At 41.8% G+C, this 27,879-nt stretch overlaps 1 protein-coding gene across 5 annotated transcripts in view; it reads left to right on the forward strand.

Annotated features, from left to right (window-relative positions):
- The window catches only part of ANO4 (anoctamin 4), a 128,326-nt gene that overhangs the window by 19,161 nt on the left and 81,286 nt on the right, over positions 1 to 27,879 (forward strand). For 3 of the 5 annotated variants that reach the window (XM_083400512.1, XM_083400513.1, XM_083400514.1), the window contains exon 1: positions 731 to 1,085. The exons of 1 other annotated variant lie outside the window; for it this stretch is intronic. The gene's annotated coding sequence lies outside the window, so the exon portion shown is untranslated. Of the gene's footprint in view, positions 1 to 729; positions 1,086 to 27,879 lie in introns of those variants that run through there. One more of the 5 variants, XM_083400511.1, reaches the window with a different exon arrangement.

Below are 27,879 nucleotides of genomic sequence, written 5' to 3' on the forward strand. Positions count from 1 at the left end.
GAAATCTAGACTCCTTCATGGCGTGAGAACTGTATTTATTTTCCTTGTGGTTAATTAACAAGGGCAGTTCCCCCGAACTTTTCATCCTGTCAGATGTTGCCTTCTCTGTGGCGTAAAGACACTAATGCTTTAAATGATGAATAATAGATGGGGGTTGTGTGTACACCGTGGAAGAAAATTAACTTTCAGCTGATGGTGGGAAGCCGTGCAATCCTTTGCGTTCCTACTCAGAACCAAGAAAGGGTTGAGTTCAGGGGGACTTGCACCCCTGTTGCCCAGGATAGCACCCTGACTCTTTGGCATGTGTGAACATCATGCTTTGGTGCGACTGCGGAGGTGGTGGAGAAGTAGTAGTGGCAGTGAGCGACGAAACATCTTTGGGGCACTGGTTTTTACAGCTCTCTGCTCCTTGTCCAGCAACCACAGTTCCCGTGGACAGCTCATTTGTCTGCAGGATCAAAAGACACAGATTGCCCTAGGAGTGTTCTTGGCCGGGCGAGCGGTGGTGGAAATGTGTTGCTTGCCTCAGCCCTGTGCTGTCAGGGCTCTGGCGAACTGTCATGCTGGCACCGCTCAAGTGCCACCTGATTGGCTGCTGGCAAGGGCTGATTAAGAATACTGATGCTGGCTCAGCTGCTCTGTGGCTCCGTTCTCCCCCCCCCCAACCACTCCTCAACTCCTCCCCCACCCCCCCTCCACATCATATCTCCAAATAGCAAGTAATTGTGAGCATATGAAGACAGCAAGGGGGTGGGGGAAATCCACATCGCGTAGCTTGAGTCTCTCTCTGTGTGTGAGGGAGGGAGACACGGAGGGGAAAAACAACGGTGTTTTAGCTGCAGTGCTACAGCAGAGTCTGACTTCTTCCCTGCCCCAGGTTTTGTGCCAGAACGCAAACTGCTTACAGGTTTGACACGCTGTGAAAAGACTTGCCTGTTGTTATTGTTGCTCCTGCTGCTGCTGTGTGTAAATTGAGCATCCTCTGCCTTGCCTTTCGCTGGACCGGCGGATCTCTTGCTCTTGAGAAAGGTGTTTCGGAAGGACCCCTACTAAAGTGGTTCTCTTCAGTTCTTTCTATTTTTATGGTGAGTACCGGCATGGGCACAGACAATGTTTGCTGCAGTGCTCGCTAGCTCTCTTCCATCCCCGCTCTCTCTCTCTCTCTCTCCCCCCCCCCCCCCCAGTGGATCACAGCTAAGCCTCTTGACCTTCATTTACTGTCTCATTTTCTCTACCCTCCTCCTGCACTGGCATGTGTTTTATGAAGTAAATGCAAGTTGCTCTTTGGTCGGGCTCCTGCGCCTCAACGCCCCTCGCTTGAAATCCCCTTTTGTCCTTGAAAGAGGGAGCAAGCATGCTGCTGGCTGACAGCTTACAGCAGTGTGAAGGAATCCTGAAGAAGTGGAAGAGGGGGACTTGGGGAAAGACATAGGTCTGCCGCACCACAAAAATAAGCTTCATGCTTTAGAGGAGAGGGAGGGAGGAAGTAAAAGCCCACCCCTGGGCTTTCAGAAGGGGTGGGAGCTCATGTCTTTCCTACCAGCATTTTATCATCTCTGTTCAGGAGGGCCTCTTGAGGCACCAGCTTTCTAAGTGCAAATATCTGAGAAGATTAATTGGGCATTAAAATGAGCTCTCCTTTGTGCTGAGGAAAGCCAACCTGCACTGCTTCTAGAGGAGGGCGGTGATGGGGGGGGGGGAGATAACTTTAGTGAGCAGGACTTAGGCACCTCTACTCTCTTGTCTTGAGAAGCTTCAAAACTTAAGTGTTTTACAACGCTTCAAGGAGAAGGAAAAGTGCACATATTTCCAAACAGAAATTCTAATTGTTTGGGCCGTACTTTGTCCAGTGTTAACAAAAATTTGAATATGCCTGCTGTCAGTTGATAACATAGCACATATATAGTATATAATGGAATATAGCCGTCCCCTTAGGAAGTCTTTCCAACTTACCTTTCTAAAGGGAAGAATGCTTGTACTGCAGATTAGTTACTATGAGCTCATCCTGCACAATATGTTTTTCAGTATGAATTTTATGAATACATATGATGCCCAGCTTAAATGATTCCCTTGGATCATTATTTCACTGTAATAATAACCCCAAGCCCCAAACCTACATAAAAAATTGAAATGAGGTGACCTGTACAAGAAGAGGAACCCATGTGGTTTAATACAAGAAGAGACAGATTCCTTAGCATAGATCATGTTTGCCACCAGCATAAATGGCTGCTGGGGGGCAGCTCAGGGTCATGTTGTGCAAAACACTGTCTAGGTGATCAGGGTGACCAGCTTTGACAGCACTGGTCACGTCTTGTGAAGAGCAAGTGTCCATAAACACATTAGTTGGTGTATAACCTTCTGTTCTTTCTTAATGCTCCCTGACTTCACCTTGGATAAGAGCCAGAGCATTTCTTTTACCTGCCCCAGGCTGCAATCCTATAAACATTTTCCTTTGAGTAAGCCTATTGAACTAAATTGTTCCATATGAGTAGACTACATATGAGTAGACATGCATAGGAGTGTGCTGTTGGTGTCCTTTGTTTCATCCCCAAGATCAGAACAGAGATGGAGTGTCATTTTAAGCTACATATTTTTAATAAATATGTGATTTTTATAACACGCTCCCTTGGACCTTTAATATTGATTCAAGCAATTTAATCCCTTGGAAACTGATGGGACAAACTGGACTTTCTGGCTTAACTAGAGTGCAGATTGGACTGCTAATAAGAAAATCTCAATTAGTGATTTGACCTGTGATGTGAGTAGTACAGGAAGGAGCTATATTATTTTTCTGATAATTATGGGCATGCCTGCAATAGTGAAAAAATACCAAGATTACCATTAATGGGTTTTGGGTGTGTTTGTTTTTAAGAAAAAAGAAGCAGCAACACTGCAAAGTTCTTCACATTTAGTGTGACAGCAAATCTGGTGCACAGACATGGGCACTTGTGACCAGCTATAACTTTGGCATAGTGGAAATAGTGTTCTGTTGGAGCGGTGCTAGAGGATCTGAGCTACAGTGGTGATGTCAACATCTGAGTAGGAAAATAGTGCAGTGAGGTGAGAGGCTTCTTCAAAACAAAGGTGGGATCTTCCTCAGACCAGGACAAACCAGGTTTCTTATAACTCAGGACACACTACTTGACTTACTTTGTGTTCCCAGCAGAATTGCATGAGACTGCCCTGTGTTAACAGCAACAGGAGCAAAAAGGGACAAAAAGCCATTCAATTCCATCCTTCCGACATGAGAACGCACACACGCCTAAATACAAAGGGAGCAGATGCACTGCAGAAAGATTACTGCAGAGCAAATTGTTCCAAATGACTGAGCGAGTGAACCAGTTCAAACAATGCAGGAGGAACTGTTGGGGTTTAAGCCCAGACCAGCTTCCCCCAGTCTGGTGTCCTCCAAATGTTTTGGGACTGCAGCTCCAGCCAGCACAAACATGCTGGCTGCAGCTGATGTGAGTTGCAGTTCAAAACACCAGGAGGGCACCAGGTTGGGAAAAGCTGGTCTAAACTTTAGGCATCTAAGTTTTCTCCCTACACTGCAGATCTGAGAACCTTTGAAGCTTGCTGCACAGGGTTGCTAAGACTTAACCAGTAGGTTCCTTGACTCTTCAACTCAGTGTTTTCTGGTTATAGCGTAGGTTTGCAATTTATGACGTAGTTCTTTATTAAAGTACTTGCACAGTGGATAATTCTTTTTTGCACTGTAAACATGTTGTATGTTGCAAAAAATTCTCTTTAGTCATCACAGCTGAAGTGTTTGGGTGCTGCACAGCGACGTAAATATGTGATGCTTCTAAAACTCTCAAGATTTGTTTCAGGCTCGCTGAACTAATAATATAGCATTGATTCAATTGCATTGTATCACTAAACTTTACATTGGGTTACTGAAGCCCAGAGGAATCTCAATGCATTCCATCAAAATGACACCTCAAAATTATAGCAGGTAACTAGGATGCTTTTTCAGACCCAGTTCACACCACTGTTCATATGTAGCACATGCTGCATGAAATTAGCTAGCAGCTCTGAATATATGGAAATTACATTTGTGCAGGCTAATTCCCCTAGAACCTTTCTTAGAAAGTTATTTTGAGCATGGGATGTTCTAAAGGCTATTATATGCTAGATACATAGGACAAAAATTGTGTATTAATTAAATCATTGGTTGATGAACAATAGTTTATTTGACAAGTTCTATCCTTACGACCAGACTACAGTTGACTAGGGTTCAATTAAAATAGGATCAATACATGCATAAACAAGGAATAGCTTGCTTGCATTATAACAGCCAGTTCCTGGGGTCCCTCTGTCACATTCTAGCATTACCAAGAAAGGCAGCCCAGGACAGGTAAGTCCCATGAAGCATCAGGGCAATGCAGTTATGAGCAAGTGTGGTTATTGGTGGTTCCCACTGAGCTTCTAGGGAATAAAGTAAATAAGTTGCTTTCTGGCACACAGTTTAGGAGGCAAATGCTGCCTATTGCTCCTAATTTGAATTTCACTGACAGGGAATTCCACTTAACTTCCTTTCAGTTCTCTGTGGTTTCTATCACCTGCCTCATGACAGGTGTTAATACAATAAACTTCGTAATTATCACTAACTTGGAAAGGTTAAAGATGTGCCTTCTGAAGATATATTTCAGCTCTAATTATCACTGTCTGTAATTTTTGCATCTCATTGCCACACAACTCCTACCTTACAACTTTCCACTTTGTTTGTTTTATTTCATGCATTTATGTCCCGCCTTATACTAAATGCATTCCGAGGAAGAGTGTTTGAATCCACAAAACCAGTTCTCAAGGTGCCACAAGCCTCTTTGGTTGTCTTAGTTGTTTCCTAGAGCAGATGACATCAGATAAGTGGCTTGGATCCTAGCTATGGTTCCAGGAGCAAAAGAGCTCAACCTGTTCACGGATAGGGCTGAGATCCAGTAGAGCAGGCATGTCCAAAGTCAGCTCAACAACTTGAATCCTAAAAAAAGCTCAATAACTTCAATCCTAAAAAAAGGTTAATAACTTTGGTTGGCCCTCACAGCCCTTCACTTCATCAAATCTGGCCCTCTTTGAAAACAGTTTGGACACCACTGCAGTAGAGGATCCCACTGGTAGACCAGGCGGAGACAATTGTCACAGATTTCCTTGCTCTAGTCCTTTGTGTGGCCTTTCATGATGTCACACCCTTCAGCATTCCGCCAATTAAAATTGAGATGCGTATCTTTAAGTGCTGTGCTCCTGTGTGAGCCAGCTTGGGTTTCCCAGCCCCTGTCTCCGTTACTGCAGCAGTTCCCTCCGTGAGTGCCACACCAGCGCCTCCACCTCCTCCTCCTCCTCTTCCCCGTCGTCATCCTCATCGGCTTCTTTTCCTCCTCCAGTGGGTAGAGGAGGCATGGCTTCTGGGCCCAGCGTGGTTGGCCTGGCCTGCACAAGCAGCAGCTCCTCCACCTCCACTCCATGGGCTCTGGCAAGGGCACCCTCACAAAGTGAGCCTCAAAATGGAAAATGAGACATCCAATCAGAAGCTGGGATGGCTTCTGTAATTCCGGTATGTCCCGTCAAATTGGGACTGTTGATGGGTATGTGATGGTCCAGAGGCTTCCTAATTAGGCACAAGGGGCTGCAGGAGGAAAGAGACATCAGCAGGAGCTCCCCCCCCCCCGATTTTCTCCTGGCGGTAGCATCCCGTAACAGACTACTGTATGTATTACATATTTTCTATTAGAACCTAGATTTCACAGGGGAGATGGTAGCACGGACCTCTATATACACGACCAATTTAACTGATATCAGCAATACTTATGCTGCTGTCCCTTTGCACCACTAGGAGCTGTTGAGCCCAATGCACCTAGTAAAATCAGCCTTGCTGTAGTTTCGTAGCCTTTTGTACATGCCTAAGTATGCACACAAGTTTACACAAAAGGTCAGCATTCAATCACAGTGTTGCAGGCTCTACTAGGCAATAGCAGTAAATGCACTCTGCCAGTTCGGGGGCCCAGCCATGCTAACTGACCACTGACACCAGCCCTGCAGCAGTTCTCACAGAAAGATCAGTGTGCATTAAATCTAAAAGCCAGAGCGAAAAAGCGGCGAGTGTTATTTTAACAGCATCGTTTAACTATTCATGAGTATCAGTGCTTTTAATTGACAGATAGCTTCAGAAGGACCACTGTCGGTTTTGGCTCTGGCTGCATGTAGAGTATTTCTTTTTCTCGCAGCATGGTGTCATGTTAATTTATTTGCAGGGTGTCTGAATCCTGCATAGAAAACAACTGCAGAAAGAACATTAAAAAAAAATCCATTCTGTTCTTCATTCAGTGAGCCAACAACACGAACTGGACTGATTAGGTCATGGCAATGTGCACACACACTCAGTGTGGCTGAATGACCACAGGACTGTTTCGTTTAAAAGAGTCTTATAACAGCTTATTTTTGTCCTACCACTGCAAGTTGCACATACTACATCCAGTGTTCATGTTATGCTTCCACTTTATTTTGTGTCAGATTTTTACCTGTATCAATTTCCTGTGTACATGACTAACCTTTTGACATTGTTACCTAGGTTGGCAATTCAGCCCTCAAATTAACTATATCTGGATCTGAAATACTTATGTCTGGAAATAAGTCAAATCAAGTTCATAGAAAGGGTGCCTAGTTTTGAGATTTTGAACTGTATTGAAGTTTAGAGATGTGCAATGCAATTAGATGCAGGTTTGCTTGGAAGTGAGCCTCTCTGGGTTCTGCTAGCATAACCTTCAGAGAAAGAACTAGGTGCAATTTCACTCGTTAAACTTATTAAATAGTAAATAAGACATCCTCAAAATAAGTCTGATTAGTCATAATTATCATTCAGCAACATCTTAAATCTGTAAGTAGTATGGTCCGAATGACTAAACTGAAAAAGCTTTGTGTGGGGGAAAATGGACCATTTTCACATTTAAAGCACAAAGGGTCTTGTAACAAATTTACCAGGTCATATCCTTTCATGGGGTAAATTCCATTTGACAAGTACTCAGGTATATAAAGTGTATACCATAGTAAAAGAGTTAGTCTTTAAGGTACTGCAAAATGCTATTTGTTTTTGTTGCAACAGGCATGGCTACTACTATGGAATTTGTCTGTTTTCCATACATGGAGGAAAATATGTTTTCGGTACAATTGTCAAAGTTTTGTCTTTTTAACTTTTTATTTATGTGTAAATTGCCATGAGACAGTGGATTAGAAGAAGATTAATAAATTAATTGTAATAATAATAATAATAATAATAATAATAATAACAACAACAACAACAACAACAACAATGTTAATTTAAATATCAGTGGTTCATATTTTCTGTAATCTTGGCACTAATTTTTTTTATAGTTCCCTTAGTGCTTCAACGAAGATGTAACTAAAACATTTCTCACTTCAACCTGCAGATGTAACGGAAGAAGTAATAAAGTGTTCTAGATGAAGGCTCCAATTGTAAATGCATTTATGATGGATTAAGCCCAATTGATCATGGTAGAACTTAGTTTTGAGTGAATATTATATAAATGTCATTGTTAACACTACAATCCTGTCCATAAACACGTATATGTGAGTAAATCCCATTGAACTCAGTGGGCTTTGCTTCTGAGTAGACATGCACAGGCTTTCTAAGTGTGTGGTGTTGGTCTAGGACCTGGAAGACTAGGATTCAAATCTCCACTCAACCATGAACCTTACAGGGCTAGTACTTCCTCTCAGCCTACCTACTTCACAAGGTTGTTATAGAGATTAAATTGGGGGGGGACCCATGTACTTCATCTTGAGCTCCTTGGAGAAAAAGATGAGTTACCGTATAAGTGCAATAAATATATTACAAATGTTCCATCTTCAAGAATAAAACCAATACAGACAAATACAGACAACTTAATTGCACATTTTTATTCTCACCAGATAGGTGGATTTAAAGTGATGGGAGCACAAACTGTTGCCTAGGTAGGAATTATATAGATGTACCCTTAAAATGATGCCTATGAACTGACTTGCCTTACCATGTATTCCATGATATGGCCGTACCAAATGTACTCAAAAAAAGTTTCTGTAATAAGTTCTGTAATAGGGGACGAACATAGGATTTTTAGGTTCCCAGCAGGATACTCTGACTGGTTCCCAACCGAATACTCTGACTGATTAACAGCTGTGACTCAGTTTTGTGATGTGTCTGGTCTTCTATCTCACACCTTTAATCTCTGTTATGTATGAGGGCCCGCTCTGATCAGGCCTATTAAATGTCACTTGGCTTGTCATCACACTTGTGTGTCATCAGGCAAAGAATGGGGGATGATTGTAGACTGCAATTCTTGATCACTTACCAGTTTATTGGGGTTTTCTGTTTACCTGTGCACCTTGAGGGACATACAACAAATACACTCATTCTCACTGGGACTGGTGGCTGCCCCAGTCTATACTTCAATACCAGTTTCCATGTATGCATTGCATCCGCCACCAGTTTCCCTCTTTTTGTCAGCTGCTACCCTGAGTCCTTTGCCTTCTCCAGCAATGGTCACTTGCCCTCCCCCTTTGTCTCTGTACCCAGGAAATGCAGGATTTTGCACACCCTTTGGCCTTTCCCACCCAGCTCTCTAATCCTCACCTCCTTTGACTCCCATAAGACTTCTGACATCACAGAGGTCAGCCATAGTTATTTGATGAATTGTTGTTGTTGTTGTTTAGTCGTTTAGTCGTGTCCGACTCTTCGTGACCCCATGGACCAGAGCACGCCAGGCACTTCTGTCTTCCAGTGCCTCCCGCAGTTTGGTCAAACTCATGCTGGTAGCTTCGAGAACACTGTCCAACCATCTCGTCCTTTGTCATCCCCTTCTCCTTGTGCCCTCCATCTTTCCCCACATCAGGGTCTTTTCCAGGGAATCTTCTCTTCTCATGAGGTGGCCAAAGTACTGGAGCCTCAGCTTCACGATCTGTCCTTCCAGTGAGCACTCATGGCTGATTTCCTTCAGAATGGAGAGGTTTGATCTTCTTGCAGTCCATGGGACTCTCAAGAGTCTCCTCCAGCACCATAATTCAAAAGCATCAATTCTTTGGCGATCAGCCTTCTTTATGGTCCAGCTCTCACTTCCATACATCACTACTGGGAAAACCATAGCTTTAACTATACGGACCTTTGTTGGCAAGGTGATGTCTCTGCTTTTTAAGATGCTGTCTAGGTTTGTCATTGCTTTTCTCCCAAGAAGCAGGCATCTTTTAATTTCGTAACTGCTGTCACCATCTGCAGTGATCATGGAGCCCAAGAAAGTAAAATCTCTCACTGCCTCCATTTCTTCCCCTTCTATTTGCCAGGAGGTGATGGGACCAGTGGCCATGATCTTTGTTTTTTTGATGTTGAGCTTCAAACCATATTTTTCTCTCTCCTCTTTCACCCTCATTTGATGAATATCTAAAACAAATGGACCATTTTGTGCTGACAGTGCAGCTTCATTTTTGCATTTTCACATTCTCAGAAAGTTTTGCCAGGAATATGGTCTTCACACAACAATAGAGTCCTTGCGAATGCAGATATTTACAGTATTCTTACTTGGCTCAATACATTTACTAATGGAACAAAGAGGCAGAATTAAATCTGGCTGCTTCTTAACTTTTGCATCTGTGGCCAAGGGCCTATTCCAAAGGACTTGCTTTAACGTTGCTGCAGTGCAAAGACAGATAGTGGCCTGGTTTGTTTTCTAGTGGCAGAGACATTAATCTCTTTTTCCACCTCGCATCAAGAATCCCCAAACCATTTGTAAAAAAACTCCTCTGAATCAGTTGCAAGCACAGCAGGCTACCCCCTCTGCTCCACATTCTTTCCTACCGTGTTGTACATCTATCAAATACACCCCTAGCAGGGAAAGGCTTCATCAGAACTAGAGTTAGGATTGACTCAAAGGCTGTGTACACATTAATGGTTAAAACCCAGCAAAGTTGCACACACACCCTGCTGTTTTTCAAATCACATTTGTGGTTTGATGTGTTTCCAAGTTGTGTGCTGTCTGTTTGCACCTCTGGGTGTGAAGGGTGGGTGGGTGTCTTCCTATGACATTTCTAAATTTTTAAACCAGTGATGGGAACATAATTGCAGAATAAACAGGAGCATTACACAGCCAAAGTCTTCTCAGTGGTATTGGTTGTTCCTTTGTACTAGTGCTGGTCCCAAAGTGCCTAAAACTATTACCTAAGATCAGATACTCACAAGTTCCATCTTGAAATTATTAATGCCTTAATAGCAACATGAGGGGTTCATAGTTTTAGTTTTCTTTTAAAAAATGTACACATGGGTGAAATAGTATAACAATTCCTCCAACTATATTTTCCTAGTAATTTTAAACCATCTTTCCTCTTTTATATTATGCTCCTCCCCCCCCCCCCCCGGTCTAGTTTACCACCACCCTAATTAATTAATTGCTTCATCTGGTAGCATGGCTTCTTCACCCACTGCAATGTATTCTATGAGCCAAGCCCAAAATTTACAAAATAAAATCAACTGAGTAAGCTGGCTTTGGAGAGGTTGGCTGGCTGATTATCTAGAACTTGCTTACTTGCAATTCCCAAAGGACATGACCCTCTTTTGGATCATTCCAAGCAGGGAAATCACCTTTCATACACAATCATTTTTGTCCTTTAAACATGACAGCATTCTGGATGCTTTTCCAAACTAAGCTGTCTTTTGGATAGAGATGGCACCACCAAAGATAAGCAGAGCTCAGGATCTCAGACCTTGACTGTGTTTACGTTCCCATTTAATGTGTTTGTGCACTCAGTGCTGAGTTTTTAATCCTTATTCACAGAACATTATTTAAGATGCATATGTAGTACCCAGTCATTTGTTTAAGACACTACAGTTTGATGCATTGTTTCTCAAACCAGCTTCACACCTATTGAGGTCTTTAAGCTATTCCTAATTTGTTGTACTGGGTAAAGACATCCCCACCTGGTGTATAAACAAAAAGAAGCAGCTGCGGACTCAGCTATACAGCAGCAAATAAAATGTTTTAAGTGTGTATTGTAAAGTGCAATATACAATTGTCACACTAGATGACAACTGTGAGCTATAGCAAATTCAATGCATTTTTCAAAACGATTTAAAAAAACCCAACACAACATTTTCATAATTTTTTTAACATGTGTGTAGATTCCACCTAGATTCCACCCGAGTTGATATGGTCCGCTCAAGATTATAATCTCATGTAAAACAATGACCTTTCTGTAAAAAAAGGTATTTTATTATTCCAAAAAGGAAACCTTCCTCTGCTTGTCCACATTGAGAGGATGCCAGCAAGGCTGAATCTTTCTGTAAAGAAAGGATTTTATTATCCCCAAAAGGAAACCTTCTTTGGTGCCCAAACGCCCTGTAAGAGTGCCCCCTCTACTTGGTTTCCCCTCTGACCCATTTTTTATTTTGTTTTATACATTTTGAATGTTTTCCTTAAATACCATCTGCCCTTGTGTTCAATTTTGTGTTAAATACCATCTGTTAAACATCTTTATCCCATTTTCCTTTATGACCTCGCAAGCCACAAATCTCCAACTCTCCATCCATAATTTCACCCATGATGATAATCGAATCGGTTTAACCGATATCCGTAGTCCATTGGATCATTACCTCTTTTACATCCCATTGCAATAAAATTCCATATTTTTTTGGTGGGGGGGGGGGAGAAACAATGGATACTATTATGCTTTTCTCCATTTCTGACAATCCCTTCTCTCTGGGGAGGGGCAGCTTGCTCTTGCCAGAGGTGTGACCTGATCGCTTGTAAAGGGTTCCTGAAGTTAGACCGGGACTTGGGTAACCAGATGCAAAAAGAGATAGCGATCCTGAACCTTTAATAGTTGCGTGGCAGTTGAAACTTCAGTGAGTGTAGCCTGTGTGTGGCACCTGCTCAACTCTTAAAGGTACAGAAGTCCTGTCCTGCCTTGCATCTGGCCATTCAACCAAGGGCAGCAGATTGCTCACTCTTGTTGTACTGGCACAGTACTTGTGGCATTTGCTGGTAATGACATTTGGCGCAATGGCTCATGTGGAAATGTCAGGAGTTAATTTTAAAGTTTACACTTTGTTGACAATCAGAAAAGGAACTTTTCTTTGCCTTTGTTTCCACAAAACAAATTAAATGTCTGTATTAAAGGCCATATTTTCAAACTGATATCATGCACTACTAACTCCATCTCAGATAATATCTCTGTTTGTCAAATTAGAAGAATTGCATTGAATCATCTACTTCAGTGGAAAAACACATTTTGGGTCAGAACATTGAGCATTTCAAAACTTACTGTGGCTTATTATTAGTATCTACACATCTGCAAATTACTCGGAGATCTGCTTAGGAACATTAACTGGCTAAATATTGTACATGTATGTAAATAAAAGTACCTAGCAGAATGAGTATCTGTCAGTTTTGCAGCCATGTTTACTTAGAAGTAAACCCAATCAATTTAATGGGATTTACTCAAAGTGGGTTTCATTTTAGGATTGCAGCCTTAGTTTCAAAAGTGATTAGTTAACCATTCTGAAAATGAGGATACACTTCAGGGTATCAGAGCTTTGGTACTGAACATCATTTGCCTCTTATTGAGAAACTTGAGAGTTTCAGAAAATACATTGCCATCCCTCTTGTCAGTGTCCTATGAAACATGGAGAACTGGAAGTTGATTTGATTGGGCCACCACTCACATCCTGTCCTAAGGCAGGATATTTGGTGGCAATTTCTGATCTCATATGGCGTTGTGGGTTAAACCACAGAGCCTAGGACTTGCTGATCAGAAGGTCGGCGGTTCGAATCCCCGCGACAGGTTGAGCTCCCGTTGCTTGGTCCCTGCTCCTGCCAACCTAGCAGTTCGAAAGCACTGTGCAGTTCAAAGTGCAAGTAGATAAATAGGTACCGCTCCAGCGGGAAGGTAAACCGCGTTTCCATGCGCTGCTCTGGTTCGCCAGAAGCGGCTTAGTGATGCTGGCCACATGACCCGAAAGCTGTACGCCGGCTCCCTCGGCCAATAAAGCGAGATGAGCGCCGCAACCCCAGAGTCGGCCACGACTGGACCTAATGGTCAGGGGTCCCTTTACTCTTTACCTTTATACCTTTCAAATAAATGAGACATAGTGGATGGCTTTTGCAGTTGCATCAGGACCATCACACCCTTCCAAATATGTCAGGAGAGTCGAGAGTTGCCTTGTTTCTTTTGAGGATAATTTACACGTGATAGTTGGCATCACGATTGCAGCCTTGGTCACTGACCTGGCCAAGGTGATCTTGCCCTTCCTTCTTCCTTTTGGCAAGTGGCCTCATCTGTCAGGAAGAGCTCGTTGCTCAAAGCATATGAAGTTACAGTAAAAGTGCAAGCTGACATTGCTGCCTCCCCCAGCAGTACAGCACAATGCCAGAATATGGTCTTCATCAGGGAGAAGTTGCCCATCCATCATTATGGTTGCCTTGCATTATTCAGTCCTGAACAGATAATTGAATGGGTGCTCCATTGAGAAGGGAGTGGGGAACACGTGGCTCCTTGACCACTGGCCACACTTGCTGGGGCCTCTGGAAGTCAGAGTCCAGCAATATCTGGAGAACCACAGCTTCCCCATCGTTTCCATAATCTAAAGCTGCAATTCTGTGCACACTTACTTGGAGGGAAAGAGAGAGAAAAAGGACAGGCACACCTAGACTGTCTCCTTTCTATTCTCTCATCCTTGCTGCTCCTTTGATAATCTTCCCCTCACACGAGGAGTAGAAATAGCACTCTGTGAGCAGGTCTGAGATGATGGATGCCAACTGGAAAGGAGCATTATGTCAGCCACTAAGAGGAAAAGTAAGGATGCAATTCTATTTTGTTCTGCTTTAGACCTTGTTTGCTGGCTGGTGTTGTATCTTTACTTAAGGAGGCTTTCTTCTGAGTAGGCATGCTTCTGAGTAGGTTGTCTCAGTTTGGTGGGATTTTATTGAACACATAAAAAAAAAAAAAAGAAAATTAGAAAATTTGCATTTGTCTCTTCCACATCTCTCAAGAAATTTGGGATAAGTGACACCAAACTGGTTGAAATTTTTTCTTGATGTAATATAGAGCCTTTTATTCTTGGTATTCCTTGTGCCACTGGTGGTTTCAGCCATAAATTTATGTTTCTGCATCTCTTGCAAGTAATGTGACCACACCTCTTGTTCTCTCATTTCTTATGGCAGTCCACTCAGTATTTTTTTTAATAAAATACTATTAAAAAGAGAAGGAGTATGTTAAGTTTATCATTTGATTTATCAACATCTTAATGTTTTGTTTTTTTGTTTTATGAACAAGTCACTTTGAGCACATTGGAAAGATGGATTATAAAAAATCAATAATATCAAGTGAGAACAGAAGATTAGCTGGAATGGACTATATATTTTCATGTATTTTTGCTTGAGTGCTTTCAGTGGGGGGAAAAGCCCTTCAGCTCAGTAGGACTTCTTTCAAAGTAAACATGCATAGGATTGCATGGGAAATGTTTTAAGGCTGAAGCAGCAAGCTTGTGGGACATCAGTGCTTATGGAGTATGTTATGTACTGAAGTTCTCACCCTGGCCACCAGGAGTATTGTTTATGTGGTTTTCACTCAGGTCCACGTCAGTTATTTTAGGCGGGAAACCCTGGGTTGTTGTTGCTACATTGTCGACAGCCGGCTGCCTATAAAAGCAGGCCGGCTGAGCTGTTTGCTGTTCAGTTCTGTCCAGCTTACAAATAAAGAGCTGCTTTGGAGAAATCGCTGTGTCGTCTGCTATGGTCGCCCACAACATAACAGAGTATTATCTTCAGGACTGGCACTCCTATGACACCAGATTCAAAAATAATTTTGCTGCGGTTTCCTTTTGGAACAGACACATGGCATTGATGTATTGTCTTCTTTCTTTCCAAGATAAACCACTGCTGCATTTCACCATAATGGTATTTAATTCAACTGCAACAACATTAGGATTTCAGTTTGTTATATAAATATACAACAAATTGAATTCCTAATGTCATTATCATTAAACAAAGCATAAGTGGTTAGATTCTGTACTGTATTGTAGACTGAGAAAACCTTTAGTAAAAAGGCTGTTAGCTAATAGGAATATTGTCACATTATCAAAATTCAGTCTCAGTAAGTATAGGTGTGTGTCTATGTGTACATCTATCTATCTACAATTGTCCAGCGTTAATTCTAGTCTCAATAATTTTATGTTTTTGCAGAATATGTGCTGACAACTGAGATGAAAATGTGTAGAATAAGTTTTTTTTCTGTTAATCGAAGGGCTGAATGACAGAGGGGGTTTCTTGCTCTCACACACATGTAAGACTATTAAATCCAGGGTCTAAAAATCACCTAAGTGGGTTTCATTAGGATTGCACTAGAACCACATTGTGCCAGGAAATCAACTAAAGTGTAAAGCCTGAACAGAGGTTATCATTATTTCATTAGCTTGGTGCTGATCTGACTCATTTATCTTACCTCTGGTACTGAAAGCAAGAAAGAAATTAAGTCAAGTGTTGCTAACTTGAAATGGTTTTATCTTTAAAAATAAGAGTTTTAAATGGTATACTCTTTTTATCTTTTGTTTTAAGTGTAAGCTGCTTTCAGTGGGCATTTTTTCAGAAATGCAGCCTAAAGCTATTTTAAATAATATATTTTAAAAACCTATTTAAAAGAAAATGGGGAGGAGTCAGGGCAACAATCCAGGCACATACCTCTGACCTTCTTTTAGAAGAATGTTTGAATGGTGACCATACTCCTTTTTCCCCTGCTATAGTATTTTAATATGGGTATAGTACCTGCAAAATGCATTAGAATCCATCTCTCCAAGCCTGATCATCAGGAAGGGAGCATTCTCAATCTGTGCTGTTGTTGCGTGTAAGCACTGAGCAGATTGGGATTCCCACTCCTGGTGCTGACGCAAAATATTAGTGCTTCTGCCAGGGTTTGAGAGGAGAAAGCTAAGGGGAATGGAAAGGAGCACAAAGAGGCCACGTTCTCACACCAGTAACTTGTCCAAGTTGCATGCAACCTTTGCCCATCTGGAGGACCTAATGGTGTGTCATCTGTCTCTGTTCCATCCTGCAGTGATTCACGAGGAATCCCTAATTAGCTAGCCCATATTATCAGGTTGTCAAGCCCTGAGCTAATTTTAGACCTGTTTGTATGCCAGATATGAGTCTGTATGGGCTGACTATGAGAATCCAGTTGTGTACAAATGCTCTCATGCTGGATTTTTTTCTGTATCACTTTCTGAGCGTTGGTGGTAACATGGCAGCTCCTGAATCATACAGGTATTGACAAATGCATAGACATCTTGCCAAATGTTGGGAACCAGCACAAAGACTGCTATTAGGCATCCCAGTGTCATGTCTCTGCCTCTGCCAAAGGAATTGACGTATCCCCAGAAATACTGTTGTCTGGGTCAAGGCTGTCACAGTGTGCTTTGATTAGCTTTACTCTCTCATTCTGCTGTGCTGGAGCCAATGCCCCCACTCCCAGCAGAGTCTTGTACATTTTCTTTGTTCATTTAATAGTAAAATGACAAAGCTGCTCATTTTCATCTCTTCCCGGAACGAAGGCCTATAACCTTGATGAATGAATCTTTATTTGCGTCAGCCATCGGCCATAGCAATAAAACAACAATACAATATACAAAGAATAGAAATAAAATGTCAATTATATAAAATACATTTTAGGGTTTTGAATCAATAGTCAAATAGTGGATCTTAATCTGATTGCCCCAGCTAAAAACCTTGCAACCTTTTCTGTCACCTACTCATCTTGATCTGCCAAGAGAAAGGACACTGTAGCAGTGGTTGGGCGGAATGGACAATAAAAGAAGGGTGATAATCTCATTACTCAAGTCTTTATAAAGAGTGCAAGCCAGAAGGGCATGTGCCACCGATTCGGTACTGCCATCTCCACAGGGACATATACATTTTTTGTGTGGAATCTGTTGGAATTGTTCCTCAAGTACAGCCGAGGGCAATACATTCAATCTTTTGAGAGTAAAAGCGTGTCTATATTTTAGAATTGCTAGGTTATGCAGATAGGGTGCCAGAGAGTCGAAATGGGAAGGTGAAAAATAGTCATACCATGGGCAAAATTTCCTTATTGTGGCCAAGTTGTTCTGACGCTTGATATCATTTAGTCGCTGACAAATTAGACTGTTTGCTTTACTAAAACCCAAAGTGAGTAGCTGGTGTGTTGATAAATCACAAGAGTGAATTTTTTGATAGACAATTTTAGTCCAGGCGCTCTATAGAGACATTTGGATGACTGCATTTGGGCCTGAGGGTTCCTTACCCCTCTGTGAGGCCATGTACAGCTTCTCCCAGAGAGTTACCAGAATTCAACAGAATCTTTGTATCTTGGTGACAATGATTCCCTCTCTCCATCTATCAGCGGAACACAAACAAGGGCTTAAAGGGAATACACTTTGGTCCAGACCTTTCGCTCCCGGGGTGCTCTTGAGTTTCTCATGGTGTGTCCGTGGAAAACTTAGGCAAAGATTTATGGGAGAGCAATAGAGCCTTGGACAATTAATGTCTGTGTTTTCTGGACGACTTGAATTTCTCAGGTAGCACATATTAAGAAGTTCGTAGGCTTGTCTCAGTAGTAGATCTTCTTCCACAATAAGATCCATAGAGTGCTCCTGTTCAGATGGAACTATCACCTATTTCCCTTCATGTAAATTTATTTTTCTGGGTCAGGAACCAAGCTGCTACTGAAGTCTAGGGACACAGCAAAACCTTGTCTAGAAACTGGTAAAATGATGTTAATATTCCTTTTGAGGATATATTGAGAAAGTCTCATGTGAGGATATGGGAGAGCTTTGGAGACAAATACTATTATTATAGAGCTTTAGATAGAGCATTGGCTATCATTTTGAGATTATGGGTGGAAGCACTGTGTTCTATTGTGTGTGAATCCTCCTCTACTCAAATCATATCTGGGCCACTAATTATGAGCTTCCTCTGAGAGAGGTTGAAAAAACCACATAGCTTTTTTTAAAGACTCTAATTTGGCACATAATGTTTCAGTGCATGTGAGTTTTTGCAATGCCACTAAGGAATTGCAGCATGGGGGCAGGCAGGCAGCAGCATGTTGCCTAAGCAACTGTGCAGAGCTCTTCTCTATTGTGCACCATGACACCTTTTTTTTTTTTTTTTAAATGGTCTTCTGGAATGTGTGAGAGAAGGAGGAGCTACCAGCAGCTCATGTGTAAGCAGCTAACTTGTCCCAGCAGGTGTCTGTCAACATAGAGATGGTGGCTGTTCTGCGGTGCACATCCTCCGCTCCCCACAGCCACTTGTCTTCCTGTGGAACCTAGTGCTGGAAAGTGGCAGCTTGGGAATTTAGACTGGAGAGCCACCCCACCCCTAGCATTGAGTCTAAAGCCCTGTTCAGACACAAGTGCTCATGCATTCATGGAAGGTATGAGGAGGGAGCAGGGCTGCAACATCTCATAACTTCCCTGACATTGATCTGTGTCCCTTTGGCTGTGCATCCTGCTGAATACATGAAAATGCGCCTTTATAGGCAACCAGCCCATAGGTGTTGGTGGTGTGTCCAGACAGTGCAGCCCCGCTTACATATCACATGAATGTGCAAGTGCTCTTGAATCTCGGTAAAAGTTATCAGATTCTGAACATTCTGAGCATGTGCTAGCAGTAAAATCAGGACATCAACTTGAAGCAAGTCTCATTGTTAATGACAAACAGAATAAGAATGTCAAGATAAAGGTGTCTGCCTTGCAATAACTACTGCTGGCAGAAAATGCATGTGGTTTCACTGCCTGTTATTTGTGAATTTCATTGGTGCTATTTAATAATCTATCTACATGCTCAGCTGTCTGCATTTAAATTTCCTTATGCGAACAAACTGCCTGAGGCAGGTTGGGTGAGAGCAAACTTTCCAAAGTGCAGTCCTTTTTAGTTTAAGATGGGATGTTACCTCTCCATCGCCAATGGCACTTGAAAGATAACTGTGCTCAGGCTTAGAAGAGTGAAGGTCATTTCTACAGATCAGCAGGTTTATTGGTAATTCCCTGCAGTCCACTAAATTGACCATGTGCTCTGCATCAGCAGCACCTTATTCACTGACACATCAATGCACATTTGAAAACCAGCCCACAAGGCCAGCTGTAGGGCTTTCGGCACTGCAGGTGAAGTATTAAAATGGTGATTGACTTCTTACATCTTTTTATGCACTCACCTCTTTTCACAAAATACAGATATAAATATATATATATTTCCTGAAATTGAAGTGTTAGAAAGAATATGTAGGCTCTGGTTATAAGATCTATTAGCTTATTTTTATATCAGTATCTTTAAGACAAGTTAGAAAAACAAAACAATGTTTTTAAGATTTATAAACTGGTAAGTATTTTGACATACTTTAACGTAGTTTCCAGGGTTCACAAAGCTGTTGTTTGTCAGTTGCACCTATTAAGGTGTAAATATTGGGGAAATGTCTTCTCTGGAAGAAACACAATCCTAATAGATGTGTGTGTTGTTGTTTAGTCGTTTAGTCGTGTCCAACTCTTCGTGACCCCATGGACCAGAGCATGCCAGGCACTCCTGTCTTCCACTGTCTCCCGCAAGTGGAAATAGATGTGTGTACTTTTCTTTAAATGAGGAACTGCAATTAATATTCTAAAAAAATGTACATGTGAAAAAGGCCTACTCAGTACATGTTTACTGAGAAGTAAGGCCCATTGAGTTCAGTGAAATATCTTTGAAATGTGACCGTAAATAATGAATTGCCATTTTTGTATTCTAGTATTTTAGTTTGCTGCACTGTTTCCACTCTTCAGTTCTCCTACTCTCCAGTTTAAGTAAGTGGAGGCTGGTCTATTAAGGCAGGGGGTTTCTAACCCAGCACCCATTAAAGCCTTCGTTGGTGCCCCACTTTTATTCAGTGGGTCTAACTCCCAGGTATCCTTACATGGGATTACAGCACTGGTCACAGAAACTAGCTGCTTGTACACATCCACTGTGTAGCATTATTAGACCAAAGTTTTCTTAGGGATAATTTTGTCTTCAATTTTGTCTAATTGAAATCAATATTTGGAAGCTTTATATTGCAATATAATTGAAATCAATAACATTGACTCCTGAGTAAGTTTTAGGACTGAAGCCTAAGGACTCTGGTATTGTTCCATTGCCCGTTACAGGACAACAATTCTGCAGGCAGCTTCTGTTTTTGCATGCCTTTCTGATTTCTTCGGAGTCCGTGTTCTTTTACTTAATTGACTAGACTTGTGCCAAAATCTGTTTACTTTGGAGGATACTTGAACAAGCTGAAATTCTGTACATTTTTACTAGGGCATTGCTTTGTGATGCTATAAATCTAATTGGATAGCATTAAGTGTACTGAACAGTTAATGTGAAGCATTATTTGAGGATCTTCATCAGTATTTTGCCACTTAGGTATTTGTCGCTGGCTGTGCAAAGATTTAAGTACTTTGACTGACTTGGACCATAAGCATCACCCAATAATATTAAGTTACGCCCTTAAGTGCCTAACCAGGAGTAAGACCCACTGAATTCTGTGGCTATTATTTCCAAGCAGACTTGCATAGGTGTATACAGTTAGGATTATGGGGAGCTTTAGGTGAAACCACCATTCTCATGTTGTCTGCTTCCTTGTTTCACAATGACTGCAGAGAAAGGGGAACTTCTCTGGGCAGAGTGATTCCAGTACCTGGGAGCTCTTTGCTGCCTAGAAGAACTAGCCAATAGCCCTAATGATCACCGCATGAGGCAGCTTTGCAAAGAGCCAGAGCTTCCCCATTTTAGCCCTAGCAGCTTCTGACATATGCAGTAGAACCTCGGTTTTTTAGTATCTCAGAAGTTAGGCTTTCAAATGCTGAAAACCCGGAAGTACAGTGGACCCTCCAGATATAAACTTAATTCATCCTGGGGGTCTGTACTTACCCCAGAAAGTCCGTATCCGGTGGTGCCGCTTCTGCACACGTGTGTGGCACGATAGAGTGCTTCTGCGCATGCGCGAGCGGCCAAACCTGGAAGTATAAACTCAAAATTACGTTACTTGAAGGTACCACTGTAACGGCTTTGGTTTTCAAACTATTTTCAGAAGCCGTACATGCCATGTGGCTTCCGTTTTGAGTTTCCCTATTGTATTGAGGCTTCTGCTTTCAGTTTTCGAATGTTTCGGAAGTCGAACGGTCTTCCGAAATGGATTACGTTCGAAAATCAAGGTTCCACTGTATTGTGTACTAACACCTTTGTCATTACATCAAGATGTTGTGCGTTATCTTGTGTATGGAAATGTGCAATATTATGGCAAGGTTACTGCATGTTATGGAGGAGACAAGAAAAGTTGACATATCAATGCTCTTTGGGGAGTGCAAGCTCATGCCCCCTATAACACTGACCTTCTGTAACACTGATCCAAGGTGGGTTGCATCAGGAACACTGCAACCATATGGTAAAATAAATATATGGTGAAAGTTACATATGGTAAAAGATTAAGAAATGGGTCCCCAAATGTATATTGGGGTTCAAAGTAGATTCTGGGTTTGAAAAGATACCTGCCTTATAGGATTTGGTTGCACTTTAAGATAATTTCACTCCATTATGTTTAGTGAGCCTAGCTTTTGCTTCAGTGTGCACATGCACTGAAAAGTGAGTGCACACTGTACTGCAGCTGAGCCCGGGTGTGCTATAATGCAGCACATAAAGATTGCTTTTGACATTGTAAACCTAAAATCTGTAGAGTGCAGGAATCTCTGTGATCTATAGTATTTAGTATATTTATCTCATGTACTCCCTTCCAGCAAAAATGCTCTTTTATATACAGTCGTAGACTCATTAAAGGGCATGTGCATGGGGAAAATCCACCTACACACTTTACCACATGTGCACAACCAAATGGGCTATGTTGCTGGCCTTTACAACACCACTCGGCTGGTAGGGTGTGATAGTGGGCATCCCATCTCTCTCCAGCTGGTGAGCCATACGCTCAAGGCTGTCTGCCAACCATCTGTTAAGCAGTGGAGATTTTTACATACAAGAACGCATACAGCTTGGCATTGCAAGAAGGAGATTTGAACTGCAGTCAGGCAGAGATGCTGAGTAGGTAGCTACTATTGCATTTTGCTTTCCTGGTTTTCTGTGATTGCTCTCATCGCTCCTTTAAGGCTCTCATGATCCAAGCCTTCCATGTGTCCCTTAGGAGCCCTTTTCCTGGCTGGTTCAGCTGTAGCTAGATAAAAAAACATAGTGGAAAAATGAATGGAAGGTAATGCAATGGACCACTTGGTGGGGAAGGCTTGGGAGGGTTGATTTGGTTATCAATAATGACACATAAAAGAGATAGTATAGGCCTTGTTTGGATTTATTATAATGTACAGTATATGTGTATATATATATGTATGTATGTGTGTATATATATATACCGTATATATATATATATATATATGTGTGTGTGTGTGTGTGTGTGTGTGTGTGTATATATATATATATATATATTTACAATGGTAAAACTTTTGCAGATGTTTCAGTGTGTTATATCTGTGAATTAAATGATGCAATCCTTCCAGTTTCGCATCTTAGACTGTAAATTGCTTGCCAATGTACACTAATAACTTATTCTGAATTTATTGTCCTAATATCTCCACTGCTGGTTATGTTATCCTGATCAAAGAACCAAGCTGGCCATAACTCTTTGTGTGAAATCATTTTTTGAAGCTCTTTTCGTTTGTGCTGTCATAGTTTAGATACTGTTCTGGTATTTCAAGCTATAGATTGAGAAGATTAGATTCCTGGCAGCTGCTGGAAACCCTAGCAATGGTCCAAGTTCTTAATCAGCAGTTTGCCATCTTAAGAATTAAGGTTGGTGCTTTATGTTTTGAAAAGTTGAAAGAGTATCACTGACTTCAGCAACAGCTCCAAGCTTATGGTTTTATTTGAGCAAAGAGCTGTTTTATTATCACTTTCAGGCACCCCTAAAATGCTCCAACTTACTTGATTATTTACTTAAATGTACAACTGCTTGTGAGCTTGGATCAGCACTTTCTTCTTTAATAAATACTGGACAGCCACATCAAATGGCTACAAATAGTCATTCTACTTCCATAAGACCATCTGCAGAAGAAAGCCCGATTTATTAGCAATTTGGTGCTACACTGAATAGGTGCAGGAGTTGTGTGGTCTTGGCTTGATTATCATCACCAAAAAACACATCTTGTCTAATTCAGAAGTGAAGATGTCATATATAGGGAGGAGCCATCACACAGTTATAGGCTGCGTGCTTTATTGAAGGTCCTATATTCAATCTCTAGCATCTCCTGCTAAAGGATCTCAGCTAGCAGAGTTTGGAAGGGCTGGGTGGACCAGTACTGGGCTGGGTGGACCAGTGTTCTGAAATAATCCCAATATCTAGTTTTCTGCAGTTCTGAATTTGGTTGTATGGTTTTTTTGTTTTATACACATGCAACATACCAAGCACCGTATTATATTATACATACTACACCCTGGGTTTACACTAAAGTGAGATTATCCTGGGCTTGACTTGTAACTGTTACCAGTAAGGTTGAGCACCACGCCTCAAGTATTTAATGCAGGCACCCCCAAACTTGGCCCTCCAGATGTTTTGGGACTACAACTCCCATCATCCCTAGCTAACAGGACCGGTGATCATGGATGATGGGAATTGTAGTCCCCAAACAGCTGGAGGGCTGAGTTTGGGGATGCCTGCTTTAATGTAACAAAAAAAACAAGCAAATCGTTAATTCAGTATATTCACTATGCAAAAGTATAGATGCAAAAGTATAGAAGCTTATTGCTTTTTTGTTCTTCTTCTACAATTTCTTTCAACATAGGCTTCACACCAATGCATTTTTGAAGCTCACTACGTAAACCCAGAAACCTCCTGGCCACAGCATTTAAAATGCTTAATAAAAAAAGATTAACTTGAAGTATATGAATCAATCCAATAGTGACTGGAGAAATTTAGGTCAAATCCTGAATTAGTGTTGAGCTTTCTGCTGATTACCTTCATGCTTCTCTGCTTATCCATTGCAACTTGCCTTTGTTATTTAAGCCCCATATTTCTCTTATTAAGAGATACAGAATATTTCCCTGGCAGCACTTACTGCATTGCATCCTTCTGATGCATTTTTGGACATTCTGTTAAATAACCATTTTGCAAGGCAAAACATTTCTTCTATTTAGAGGAACCTATGTAACCGGTGTTTCTGTCAGGAGTACTGAATAGAGAAGGGATTGAAATGTCATGGCCGATTGGGCACCGAAAATGGTCTGTGGTAAGCAGAATTTGAAGAAGAAGGCAAACTTATATAGGCCTTTTAGGAGTCCTGGGGCTGTTCTAAGTCTTCCTGGGGCCTGCATGCTTGCATTCTGCCCCATGCAGTTTTGGGAAGTCGTCCATCCGCTATGTAAAAGGGCAAATTTCCATATGTATACAACTTCCATCTGCTGTATGCATCTCTAAGGTAAACTTCAGAAAGAGCCAAAATATTGATCTCCTCTGTTTGTCCACTCATGTGCACAGATGTAGCACATCTTCTTTCTCTCCAGTATCAAATGCTAGAGACAAGCTGCAGGAGGCTGCTGTTACCCTTACATTCTGCTTGACAGTTTCCCAGATGCCTTTGGCATTCTTGCAAATTGAGTGCTTGACTAAAATGGAGACAAATTGTCCAAGGCCCCAAACTCAAATACAAGGCAGAAGGGGGGGGGGCGCATCTTAGCCCCCAAACACTGCACCTCACCTTTGCCCAGAAAGATTTGCAATTAAATATTGCTTCCCTGTCAATTCACACAATGAAACTTTTAGCTGAGCTGAAAGCTTTGAATGTTCAGATAATACTGTGAAACTATACGCACTGCCTCCACCTCGCACCAAGTATGAAGAGGTTGGCATTAAAATCCGGACTACAATTGCAGTGCTGCCTAATATGACAGGCACTCTGATCCAGGAACTTCATCTAATTAATTAATTAATTTCTATACCGCCCTGTACCCGAAGGTCTCAGGGCGGCTCACATAAAATATCAGATACATAAAATCAAAACAAAACCAACAACCCAATAACTCCCCCCCCCCAAAAAAAGAGCCAGCATTTTTAAAAAGGGTATAGGATGTAGATCAACTCAGGCAAAGGCCTGATTGAAAAGGAACATTTTTGCCTGGCACCTAAAGGTGTATAGTGAAGGCGCCAGGCGAACTTCCCTGGGGAGAGCATTCCACAGACAGGGAGCCACTGCAGAGAAGGCCCTTTCTTGTGTTGCCACTCTCCTGACCTCTCACAGAGGAGGCACACGAAGAAGGCCTCAGAAGATGATCTCAGGGTCTGGGTTGGTTCATATGGGAAGAAGCGGTCCTTGAGGTATTGTGGTCCTGAGCCATTTCTATAGGAACATCCCTAACTGGATGAGGACTCATTCATCCTCATGGGTGCTAGACAGTGGTCAACCAGATGCCTATGGGAAGCCTGCAAGCTAGACATGAATTAAACAGCACTCTGCCCACCTGCGATTCCCAGAACCTGGAATTCAGAGGCATTATGCCTCTGGAGGTAGAACTTAGTAATTGTGGCTACTTGGCAATGATAGCCTTGTCTTCCAGTCAGACACCGACAATAGCACTGACATCAAACAGGGGCTGCATTAAATCTTGCTTTCTGGTGAGCAAATGATTTATTTAAGGAAACTTGTACGCTGTTTAACTGTAAATAAAACTGAGCGGTTTACAAAAAAAGTTGACCAAATTAGCAACGTTATTGCAGACATCAAACTAGGGCTAGTTATGTGTAGTCCCAGCTGCTGTAGTCATGTAGCATTAGAATGGGGGCATTTTGGATGGCAAAAAAAGTAAAATGGCCACAGCTTTGATTTCCAGAGGATTAAAACGGTGGGTCAATTAAAAATGGAAGTCATAAAATAAAAAAATGTCTTTGTAAGTGAAAGCACCTTCCAGTATCTTGTCCCCTTCCATTTTTAATCTGGCTCACACTAATAGCATGAGTATGTTTTGTGTTTGTCATTTTTCCAAACATTTCCTTGAGTTGCTGAGAAAGCTGCAATAAGAAATGCAACATTTTCAGTTTTTTGGTTTGGCTTTTTATTACTCCGTTATAATAAGCAACTCCACATTACCCCATTAATTTTCTGGGAGAGACAGATAATACCAGTGCCAAGCAAGTCACTTGTTGATCATTACATAAATTGAAGTCTAGGAGCACCTTGTGTTATATGTTTGCCTAGATTTACAGAAAGTACTTCTTAATCTGCACTGCCACTTCTTTTTTGGATTGTTTCCATCAAAATTAGCTGCCAAGTGAAGATGGATTTTCCACTGTCAACGTAAAGGGGAAAGAACAATTTGAGTATCTTCCAGGGGAAATAGCATCTTTACTTTCTAACCATATATCCTGGTGCTTTTATATCTGTAACACCCAATAAAACAAGAACATGACAGAGGCAAGGGTGACAGGCATTTGAAGTCTTAAAAAATGTTCATCCCCACACCCATGCCATACATTTAAGGTGCATTTAAACCACACGACTCCCCCCCTCCAAGAATCCTGAGAACTGTAGGTGATGGGAACTGTAGCTCTGTGAGCTCTCTGGTGGGATACCTGCCAGAATTTTGAAAAAGTTTTTCCAGCAGGCTATAGCTTTAGAGGGGAAATTAATATCCTAATTCAAATGTGGGCAGGATTGTTCCCACAAGGGCACAGTGTCTGCACATTAATCGATCTGCATAAGATTCAACAGAGCCCTGTTTTATCCCTTACCCCTCGTGCACATGGATGCAGATGGCAACAAGGGCAAGCCATTTAATGGGTGGTCTGGGAACATCTTGCATACCCTGCGCTCTTTCAGCCCTTTCCTGTGCAATCAGGTTCCACATTCAAGAATAAGGAAAGTTGAAAAATGCAGACCAGGAAGACAAAAATGTGAGCGTGCAATTCTTGTAAATAGGAGGGAATTGCTTAAGAAATTTGCCTGTGAATTTTTCAGCTGTAGTTCAGCCAGCTTCAGATATTTAAAGGGCCAGTTTGCTTGCATACTTTATATTCCAGAAACACTGCAGAGTGTTGAAAAGTCTAAGTTCCATTGTTTCAGTTACATTGATAGTTTCATTTGAAAACATATTTGGACATTCCTCTTTTGGTTTTTAGTCAATTTTAAAGGATTTAAAAACAAATATATGCTTTCACAAAACCTCCTTACTCCTTCATAAGCTGAGAAAGCTTTTTAAAAAGGTAAAGGTACCCCTGCCCGTACAGACCAGTCGTGTCCGACTCTAGGGTTGTGCGCCCATCTCACTTAAGAGGCCGGGGGCCAGTGCTGTCCGAAGACACTTCCGGGTCACGTGGCCAGCGTGACGAAGCTGCTCTGGCGAGCCAGCACCAGCGCAGCACACGGAAACGCCGTTTACCTTCCCGCTAGAAAGCGGTACCTATTTATCTACTTGCACTTAGGGGTGCTTTCGAACTGCTAGGTGGGCAGGAGCTGGGAACGAAAGACGGGAGCTCACCCCGCCGCGGGGATTCGAACCACCAACCATGCAATCAGCAAGCCCTAGGCGCTGAGGTTTTACCCACAGCGCCACCCGCGTCCCTGGGAAAGCTTTATACTGTACTCTAAATCAGTGTTTTCAAACTTGGGTCCCCAGCTGTCATTTATACTACAACTCTCATCATCCCTAGCTATCAGGAGCAGTGGTCAGTGATGATGGGAGTTGTTGTCCAACAACAGCTGAGGACCCAGGTTTGAGAAACACTGCTAAATAATAGTAAAATATAGAATAAACAGGAAGCAAAGCTAAGATCTCTGCAACTACTCCTAGTGCTGCCTCTTTTATGCATCACTAAACATGCTCT

The sequence above is a fragment of the Podarcis tiliguerta genome (genome assembly GCF_965153285.1).
Source record: "Podarcis tiliguerta genome assembly, chromosome: 10".
NCBI lineage: Eukaryota > Metazoa > Chordata > Lepidosauria > Squamata > Lacertidae > Podarcis > Podarcis tiliguerta.